This window comes from Acinonyx jubatus, chromosome C2, assembly GCF_027475565.1.
Source record: "Acinonyx jubatus isolate Ajub_Pintada_27869175 chromosome C2, VMU_Ajub_asm_v1.0, whole genome shotgun sequence".
Taxonomy (NCBI): domain Eukaryota; kingdom Metazoa; phylum Chordata; class Mammalia; order Carnivora; family Felidae; genus Acinonyx; species Acinonyx jubatus.
The window spans coordinates 113,604,559-113,615,056 of record NC_069384.1 but is presented as its reverse complement, the minus strand read 5'-3'; positions in this window follow the sequence as shown (position 1 = coordinate 113,615,056).

Genomic DNA, 10,498 nt, shown 5'->3' with positions numbered 1-10,498 from the left:
TATCAAAACAGAGCCATATATGCCATATATATATATGCCATATATGCCATATATGCCATATATGCCTCTGAGCCCATTTCTTCATTCTTTCAATGTCCTAGTAAGCTTCCTTTGAAAAACTGAACAAAATGACAAATAGTAATCCTAGCTGACCCTCCCAATGAGTTGGGATCTATCTCACAGAACCTCTATGCCTGACGAAGTTCTGCTGTACCATATCAGTATACACAGTTGCTAAATGATAATTTTCACAAAATAAGCTTCAATTCTACTAAATGGCAGATTGAAAGCATGCTGGGGTTCACCAACAGAAAGAAGCCCTCATAGAGTTCACCACAGAGAGGAGAACATCATATATGCAGACTCCCAGGCAGAGTTGCTATGAATCAGCCAGCACCGTATGATGGGAAAGACCACAGATCTGGATTCTCTTTGATCTGGCATTCTCCTGGATGCTATTGTTATAGCCACATTTCTAAGGAGTATTGAATGGACACAAAGCAAAGTATATTAGCCAGAGGACATGTGAGCATTTCTTTAAAACTGTATCTCAATTTCAATCATTGAAGATATGCACCAACAAAGAAGAAGAGAGTCCCCAGATACATAATCTGATGCCCTTACAAATAAGTAACTGTGTTTTTCACTCATTCATGTAGCAAGTGGATAGTAGAAAGAACAAGTGAGAGAGAGAGAGAGAGAGAGAGAGAGAGAGAAAGAAAGAAAGAAAGAAAGAAAGAAAGAAAGAAAGAAAGAAAGAAAGAAGAAAAGAAAAGAAAAGAAAAGAAAAGAAAAGAAAAGAAAAGAAAAGAAAAGAAAAGAAAAAGAGAGGGAGGAAGGGAGGAAGGGAGGAAAGAAGGAAACTTTCCACTGATATCACTTTTATGGCTGTTCCTTGAGTCCCCCTATCTGTTCCACCTTCTTCCAGAAACAGCCCCCTATCTCCATTCAGTGTCTGCCCCTTCCCACAGTTAGTCCAGAGTATGGTTAGGGCTCTACTCCCATTGCCAGTATATCCAATGGGGAATGTGAGAAGGCCTAACCAAATCTGCCCATCATATTCCTCTGATTGCAATGGGATGGGCACATAACCTAAATAATCTCAATCAAGGTCAATTTCCTGATTTTCAAAGGGGCTAGGAGACAAAATGCCTGAGGAGTGGTTGTAACCATTTGATTATTCCAAAGGGAGAGGTGAGAATTTCTTGGCATTTTCACAGGAAGCCTAAGAACAAAGTCCATGTATGAAACCAACATATGAAAGTCTAGACCAAGAAATGGAGAGAAACCAAGTCCTGACGACATCATTTTAAAATTCGCTATCTCTTCCAGGAGATAGCATTACCCTACAGACTTCTCTTTTCTCTTAAACCAGCTGAGAATGGGATTGCTGTCACAATTATCCACCAAAATCCAATCTTCAGCAAAATCGAAATGACAGCCACCATTTATCAAATGCTTACATAGGACCGTCAGAGATCTCTGCTTATATGTATTATATTATTTAATCCTCACAACAACCAATCTTATCAGTTCTATCATTATCCAATGAGACAAAAAGAGGCTTAGAGATTTTGTATAATCGGTCAGTGCAAGATAACATGACTGTTAACTGTTAGAGCTGAAATTTGAAGACAGTCATTTTGACTTCACCATCTATGCTCATATTTACTAAACTATGTGGCATCCCTCCAAAAAAAGGGGGGGGGGCATCATAAACACAAATCATATAGGTACCTTCCAAAATATTGCCCACATCTACTTATTCAAAATCAATGTAAGTAATATTTTACTTTGTCTTAAACCCATACTTACTGGGTTTCAGGCTAGAATTTCAATAGTCTTTGTCCTTGAAAGTTGGGCTCATTAATGGAAAGTACTAATTGACCTTATACAATATAACACTGGATTTTACATTTATTGTAATTTGATTTTGGATGAGCTTATCCTGGGTCTAGCAAATAAGCAGGCTATGACTGCTAACCGTCACAGTAATTCGTTCAGTGCTCTCTGGTCCTCTCTGTATCCAAGATTTTAGATAGCATTTCCTAAATGGTAGGGGTAAGGAAATTCCTAAAATAATTTTCATCACAAATTTCACCTTCTTACAACCTAATGGAATGATGTTTAAAAAAAACATTATGGGGTACCTGGGTGTCCCAGTCGCTGAAGTGCCCAATGCTTGATTTCAGCCCCAATCATGATCCCAGGGTCATGGGATTGGGCCCTGCACTGAGTTCCACATTGGGTGTGGAGCCTGCTTGGGATTCTCTCTCTCTCTTCTTCTTCTTCTTCTTCTTCTTCTTCTGTCCCACCCCCATGTGTGCCTGCACACTCGCTCTCTCTCACTCCCTCTCCAAAGAAAGAAAGAAAAAGAAAGAAAGAAAGAAAGAAAGAAAGAAAGAAAGAAAGAAAGAAAGAAAGAAAGAAAGAAAGAGGATAAGGAAAAAGAAAAGAAAAAAAAAGCATTGTGGAGAAACTATATTACATTCTGAGACAGATTTTCTTTTACGGTATACAGTTAAGATTTGACAATAAATTTAGATGAAGAATACACCTGGATAAAAACAAAGTATGATTTATTTCAACTATGCCCAGAAAATGGGAAGATAAAGGTGATAAGATCACAGCCATGAGTCCTGAGGACAGTTCTAAGAGGATGACAGAAAATCGCCACAAAGTGGATAGTACTTAAAACTGAGAGATAAGAAGAGAGTTGCAACTGTTCAGGCAAAACACGCTCACCACTCCACCTTTTGCTTCTAGCTGCAGGACAGACAGAAAGCAGTGGTTACATACGAAACATTAAAAAACAAGGCAATTCGGCCTCAGGCTGAAAGAATGACCATGACATGATGAAAGTTCCAGCAGCCAAGATGAATCAGAAAGTAATGATGAAACCTATCATGATAGGAAAGGAGGGCATAGAGGTAGATCACTGATTCTCTCACCTGGGGATGATTTTGTGCTCCAGGGCATATTTGGCACTGTCTGGAAGAACTTTTGGTTATCACAGCTCAGGTGAGGAAACTGCTACTGGCATCCAGTGGGGAGAGGCTAGAGATGCTGCTACATAACACCCAGGACAGTCCCACAAAGAAAGAATTATCACTCCAAAATGTCACTAGGGCCAAGGTTTAGAACCCCTGGGATCAAGAAGGAAGGGAAGAGCACCATTCAAGCAGTGTGTATCAGCAGCCATATATGGGGGTAAATAAGAAAGCATTTGGTCTCCCAGGTTTTATGACCCCCTCTCTTTTACATGCTTCTCCCCTCCTCTCCCCCCACCCCCGCTCTTTTATGTGCTCCCACTCACCTTCTAAACTGCACTGCACACGAACTTCATCCAAACAATCTATTTGGTGGAAAAACTGTAATAGAAAATGCAGCATCATTTCCGGGGCTAAGTAGGTAAATCCACTAGGCTTGTGCAAAATGTTTTATATTTCAAATTCATTCATAAATGTGGGGAACAAAGGCAGCCGGTAGCAAGATGTAAAGCCTGTGGTTGCACTTCCACTTCCATGGGAGACAAAATGAAGGTGTGGGTCCCACTGAGCAGCTAATCCTCAGAGACGACACCAAGTGCAAAAATGAAAGACGTGGGCACGACAGGACAGCTGGTAGCTCTTCCAGGGCACTCTATAGGATTTCTAGCATTTGATGTGGTTCTAATGAAAATTTTTATTGAACAAAATCAAAGGTGTATTTTATTTTTACTCTAAATATTTCCACAGAGGATTTGAGCAGCTTCCAATAAACAGCACAGTAAAACAGGGTGATATTATAGAAACCAGAAATAAGGGCCACAGAAGAGAAAAAGCAAAACCGCTGACAATGCAGGCTAACAGAGAAGTTGTGACTGAAAAAGAAAACACTGGGTTCTGAACTTCTCACAGCTGGGATGAAAAGAAGAACATTACAACACCTCCAGTTCTTGTTATTAACAGCAGACCAGGTTCCCCAATGGAGCGGAGTCTTCCTGACACTAGAATCCTTAAGGGAATCTCTCACAGAGGATTGTTGATGCAGATAAAAAGCCACATGATGGATCATTTTCAAGCAGCATCTTTCATTTAGGCCTGAGTTTTATGTGATTGGTCTTGTACCGTTCCCATAAAGACCAAGAGCATGACACCAGCAATTCAAGGAAGGTGGTGACATGAGGGTATCCATGAGTCATCCAATGGTGTGCTTGTCAGGAGTAGTGATGGATTTGTGATGTCAGTGGGGACCTCTGGGTCCATTAAAATGTTAGATAAGATTGACTCATTCCATGAGGAAGTTCAAGATCTCCAAAATTTTCTGCAAAAGTCTGTGAAGTTTACATTTCCATGGTCTCATTCTATCTACCTGCTTCCCCCAGTTCAGTTTAGACATCATCTCACTATTCCATACAGGCTGTAGGATGCCCCTGTTCCATGTGATACACATGTAAAACAGCTCCAATTACACACACGCACCACATTCATAGGCATTAAAGGACACCTTTGATTCAAAGAGCCCTCCGTCCCTCTGGACATTTCTCCCGAAACCCCATGTAGTCCGCAGCCTCATGCCATCTCACCCACAACCCTCTTTCTCTGCACTTTCCTCTATTATTACCACCTCCCTTGAGAAAGCAAACCCAGTTGCTCTTATTTTCTCACATAAAGCAGCCTAGCCATTCATCCCAACAGCTCCCCACTGCTGAATATCAACCAGACCTGAAGAAGAGAGTCGTCTTCTCCCCAAAGCGGATCATCAGAATACTTCCTTAGAGAAATTCTAACACATACAACTAAGACAATTGTTCACCCATCACTGATTGTTTAATGATGCTCAATATCAGCACCAGTCTGAAATGGTGGAAAGCAGAAAAACTCATGGAATAAAGGGTCTCATAATTTTATTTATTCAGGATTCATCCTCCACCAATCTTCATATTTTTCTGCCCGTCTGATATGTCACTTCTTGCTATTCCTACCTGCCAGGGACTATCTACTGTTTTGTATATGGAAGTGCCCTCACGATCTGTGTGGACATCCACTCATGAAGGTACACTCCTGGGGTTCATCCAGTGGATTTTTAAGTAGAACCAGCTTCTCAACCTTTTTCCCCTTATATCCATTTAACATATCTACTGGGCTTAGTTTCTAAGCTCTCTCATATTCTACAATTGCTTGAAAATTTTTAAATGACATCATCTTTATTTTAAAATATAAAATCATTACGTAGCTAATACCTAAATGTACACATTCTAAGTAAAATAGCCTCAATTTACCATATGTGAGCTTAAAAATTATCAGTGTTAATACAACCTCACGTTTTAAAAAATACTGGTGGCAGGTGATTAATTTTACTGAAGTTAAAGATTAATTTTTGTCCCCTTGAACTATATGTTCTTTTCATAACCTTCAGGGCTAATGTCTTACTTCCCAAATACCTTACACTCTTATCAATTTTCTTCCCGTCCATTATCGGTTTCACCATAAAGGATCTAATAAAGTTTCACACGTGATCAACTTTAGGAAAGGAAAAGTCATTGAATATGATCTTCTGCAACCCCTCATTACCTAAAAGGTAAACCTAGCCCTCTTGGAGGCTTTCTGCTTTAACACAGGACAACGCCTTACAAGAAATGGGATTTGAAAATGGGATTCCAACTCTTAAATATCACACAGAAGGGAGAGAAACTTTGGAGAAGATGTTTCTAGGACTCTTAAAATCACACCATAGGTCAACCCTGATAATAGGAAAAGGCAATTAGAGGAAATGACAAGTCACCCCCCAGGGAATCTGGGGAAGGGGGAAAAGGTAAGTTAGGTTTGCAGGTAATTAGGAAGGAGAAGCCTAGGTTCATGTGGAAGCTGCTCAAATAAGCCAAACCCAGCTCAGCAGCAGCTTGTCATTATTTCTTCATAGTGACAACTTCCATATGCCCCAGGGTCATGATTCCCAGCTCCTGAGACCCTGAACCTGCAAAGCAAAGGGACTGTGACAGGGAGGAATCCAACCTTACTTTAGAAGTGTTATCTTCTCAAACTGTAGGTGAAGATCCACCATGGGAGGTCAGAGTTCAGCCAGAGTTTGAGCTTAAATTTCCTATTTCCTAGGTCTTTAAGCCACATGCTGTCATCTAGGAAGCATTTCCTACATTGTGAGAGTGTACAAAAATGAACCTTGGGGAGCTTCTGCTTGAAACTGGACTTTTGTTACTTTTGACATAGTAACTATCTATGAAGTGTCATTTAGGCTGTTTGGGAAATAAAATAGGAGAAACTCAAAACACTAAATGCATTCAAATCAGAAAACACTTCAAACCACAAACTAAGGTTGCTACGGCTTCTCCCACACGGATTCTCCGGTTTCCCTAATCTTGTTCTGAGTCATCAAACATCTCTGAAGTGTCTATGACTCTGTCCTTGCCATTTAATTTGGTATTACTTCGAGGAACAAGTTGAGATTTCTTGCCTGTTAAGTGGCAATGCTTAGACTTCATGTAAATTATAAGACTCAGTCTGCACAGCAATGTCTCAAGCAGACTGTCTATGTAAAGATGGAGAGAAAGAGCCATTATATCTCTTTCAGGGTTTTATCTTCTCTCAAATGCATATGGATGCACAGCAAGCAAGCAGCAATACCACACTTCCCTGGTCATTGAATATCCTGCAGTGTACTTCTTAATTAAAACCAGCATCACAAATATGATTGCTTAAGTGCCAAAAACCTGGCCGGCTTAATGGCCAATCAGAGAACTACATAATCATTAAATCCATTTGAACTACTATTTTTTTTTTCCTGAGGTGACTACGGTTAAGCTCTAAATATTCTTATTGTTTCCCATCCAGTGTATTTTTTTAAAAAAAATACTGCTTCTTTTTCAGCATCATAACTTCCACTTCAATTCTGTCATCACATTTAACCCTATGTTACAATAGTTTATTATAGTTTTTTGTTTTTTTAGCTGGAGTTTGTAGCAATGCCGGGGATTAAGGAATAATTTGAGTCAACGACACATACAGTGTTGCCTAGTAACACAGGCTGATCTGTACAAAGCCATAAATTGCAAAATTTCATAGCAGCATAAAAACTTTTACTGGCACTTAAGCATATTTTTCCCTGATTGAAGCAGAATTCATGCAACAATTACAACCACATGACAAAAGCTGGTAATGATTAGCCTTCAAGAGCTGCTGTTTTTTCCTGACAGTTCCAAAGCTATTTTTGTTTGTTTCAGGAAAGAAAGCATCAAATTCTTTATGGACCAGCCTCACTGACAAGGCAGGACCGAGCCGGTTAATTAGGCAGTGCCAGCCTTTTAACTACAGCTCCCAATGAAGAATGGAAGTGTTATGTAATAATTTACAATTCTAATTAATTTGTGTCAACCAAAACCATCTCTGAGTATATCAATACACACTTTAGAGGGCAGCGCTCCTTACCATGGTGCAAACATGGCTGAGACTATCATTGAGAAAAGAGCTTCAAGAAGATTAAAACTGGGAGCCAGGAAGGTTATTTTCAATTATTGTAACAAATATCTTATATCTTCAACATTTATAATTATTGAAGAAAAACTTGCAAACCGAAGTTGTTAGAGAGCTTGGGGAAAATTATTTTCACAATGAATTCAAAGCAACTTGTTGAGTAATATCCCTTTGCCAGCCCAAAGAAAACATAGGTTTGTGGAAATAATAATCTTTCATACCCTGATACACACACACACACACACACACACACACACAAACACACACACACACACCACTCACTGAATGAGTATTTCACTGACCGGATACTGAGCGACTTTTTTTTCTCTGACAAACACATGTTTCTATGAATAGATTCACCAATGTCAAGGGATTCGTACTACAGCTCAAGGAAATTGAGGAATAAATGCTTTGATCCTTCCGTAAACTTCTCATTCTTCTAGCACTGGCTTGAACAACAACAACAACAAAACGCTTACAAAAGTTTAATAGGTAATGCAGGCACCAAAGAATGCATCATGTAACACATGGGAAGAGCTGTATGTTCAGGCTTAGTCTTTCCATCAGCTTTGCGACTGAGCTTCCTGATATACATCTCGATAAGTCTTAATTTACTTTCACTCAAGCCCCATAATGTCGGACTCTGGCATGATTTCTCAGAATCCCCAAGCCCAACACAGCAACAGTAAGATACTTGCAAAGATCCAGATACCACAAAAAGAGATGGAACAAGATGGCACTGAAAGCAGAGGTAGACAATGAAATAAAATAAATATACAATAAAATAAACAGTAAGATAAAACCAGATAAGGCAATCCATCTAATTCAGAGATTCGAGGCCTAAGAAAGCCCATCCACATACCACAGACTTGGAATGCATGGAAATGGTCCAGAAGTACAATAAGCCCACAACTTAGTGACTGTGGGATATTGAGAAAGTTGTTTAACCTCCCATGTTCCAGTTTCCTCCCCCATAAAATTAAGGGATTGAATTAGATGAGCTCCAAAGTCTCTAACAGCTCTAAGATCCCAGAAGTAAATCTTGTTGCTGATGAATAAGAAAGTCTCCATGGCTTCCCACTCCAATTTTACTGCAAGCAAGGACAAAGAAACCAGTAGACAGAGCTGAGGAACTAAAATTATGCACAATGGTCAAGGTGTGATTCACTTTCCAAACATACAATTGCACAAAAATGAGACGTGTGTAATTACTTAGCATTTTCAGTGCAGAGCAGACACTCAGCAAAATCACCCCCCACCATTGCCACTCCTATATACACATAAACCTCCAAGCAAGTTTTGCTGTTTGCCGTCCTTTATGGAGTGTCTGTAATTACGAGTGTCAATTATAAAGACTGAAAATAACAAATCTGAAAAACTTATTTAGCAAGTGGCAGTAAATTGTCTGGATTATGTATAGACTGACAATTTAGCCACTAATTTCTGATTAAATTTTAGTGCCAATTCACTTGGATATTTTGCAAGTTGACATTCATCAAATAAATCCTAATGATAAGTGAAACATGCTTTCTACCCTGTGTTAGCAACAGAACACCAAATTCTTGAATGATCAGTAAATGAATTAAGTGAATATTTTATGTTTCACTGAAACTAATAACTCATTCTGAAAGGAGGCTACAGAACATGGATTCAATACTCTACTGAAGCTTAGAGAAGCATAATGAGACTAACAGAATCTCTGAGCATCTTTCTCCAATTAGCCCAAGAGAAAACAAATAGATTTGTCAAATTGCTACTCACTTAGTGCTGGTCAGAATAAAATAAAGCATACAGATTCCCTGAAATGTACTCTCTAAAATATATTACTTGAAATTTCCAAAGACTTCTTAAAGATGAATATTGTATAATTATCAATAACGAAAGTAAAAATTCTAAACTATATGGATTATCAGCATCATGAGTAATTTTGCAGTTTACTAAATTAACCAGCATTACTGAAGTACTTTCGACACTGCATTACACAAGTAGTATGCAATTTTATTTAAATTCTCTGGCCCAAACTGACAGGTAGAAATTTTGTGAAACTGCCAAAAAGACTTATGCTATTCCTTAACCTCATAACTTCAGAGTAAGGTCTATGTAACCAAAATTGGGGGAGTTTGGGTTCTTAGCCAACTAAAGGGAAAGTCCCAATTTAATTTTCTGTCTTATCTACAATGTTATTTCATTTCCAAAGGAAAGCAGTAGTTACACTTTTTATTATGTTTGAAATAGTTTTAACTATATTTAGTGTTCTTTGGGGGTTCTTCCCATTTATGTAAATGATGGTGGACACATATTTCCTGATGTAAGAGATCTAAAGCTTTGGTGAGGAACAGGTTTCTTAAATGTATTCTTTAAATCAGAAAAGTGTTCAAATAATGTACTTCTCTCAGAGGAGCGCGTAAGAAGCGCTCTGCCTTTTAAATAAGGTGTGACAGATAATATCATTATCACCCTTTATTTTAGAATTTGTAACAGAAGCACCATTAAAATGTTCATGATGAAGGAGAGAGGATAAAGTTTGAGTTTTGTTTTCTTCTTTCCTTTTACTTAAAAAGAGTGGCTTCCTAAAATATCATGGAAGACTGAAAAGTAGTTTTCAACTTAGAAACACAGAAAGTAAAATAGGTCAAAGTCCACTGCCTCTATTTTCAATTATTGAGACATACAGTCCTCAAACAGTCAGAGTCAGCCAGAATTGCCTGAGACCTAGAGATCACAACGAAAATATCTTATAGTAAAATGTATTCCCCATAGGTTTAAATGCAAAATGAGAACCCAACTTTTTATTACTCGTTAAATGAAATGTGCAGTCTTTTTCCCCTTTTAAGGTCAAGTATGCAGTATTTTGGAAAACGAACCATAAAAGCATGATTAGAGAGAACAGAGGAAGTCATTATTTTCTTCAGTCATAAAGAATGCAGCATCATTCTATCGATCTAATGTATCTTTGTAACGGCAGTGGCAGCATGTGGCAGTGCTTAAATTGCAAATACAGTATTTAAGAAAAAGCCTGAATTAAAAGA